We start from the raw sequence: 808 nt of genomic DNA on the forward strand, positions 1-808 counted from the left end.
TATATATAGAGTTTTAATATGCTGCACACCTACCGTGCACACTTATGTGAGCACCGATGAGGTGTCACTCACCTATTGGATGCACAATTTTTCTATATTTCATCACATCCAATAAGTGAGTGGGTGTGAAAATTTGGCAGGTCAAAATTGGTTTGGACCTGCCAGGTTCAGGGTGGGTGGGTCTAGAAATCAGTCGGGGCTAGAGTGGGTAATTGGTCTATACTTTTCTTAGCAGGACGGGTCTCGGACATAAAACTGTGAATTGACCTCATATACTTGGCAAATTTTTTTTTCCCCAAATTAGAATAAAATGATTGCATTAGAATATAAATAATGTAATAGACAAGCTTTACGAATGAAGAAAATTGCATCAAAAAATAATTAATATATTGGGAAAAAATGGAAATTAGAGTCTAGCATTTATACGAAGATTGATCAATACAAAGATATGTTTAGAGATGACAATTATGGCTCGGGTTCAAACCCGACCCGCGTAAAACTCGCCACCCGGTCAAAAGGCTCTCAGGACGGGTTTGGACCCGAGTACGGGATAAGTCTCGGGTTTGTCTAAACTTGCCTCAGACCCATCCCGTAAATATATAATATTTATATACATTTATATAAATAAATATAATATATATATATTGGCAAGTAAAAATTGGTTTGCACCTGCCAGGTTCGGGGTGGGTGGGTCTAGAAATCAGTTGGGGCCAGAGTGGGTCATTGGTCTATATTTTTCTTAGCAGGACGGGTCTCGGACATAATTTAGTAGTCTCTCGCCGAAATTTGATATCGGTAGCAACGATGT

The sequence above is a fragment of the Primulina huaijiensis genome, unplaced genomic scaffold, assembly GCF_012295235.1.
Source record: "Primulina huaijiensis isolate GDHJ02 unplaced genomic scaffold, ASM1229523v2 scaffold5913, whole genome shotgun sequence".
NCBI classification, from domain to species: Eukaryota; Viridiplantae; Streptophyta; class Magnoliopsida; order Lamiales; family Gesneriaceae; genus Primulina; species Primulina huaijiensis.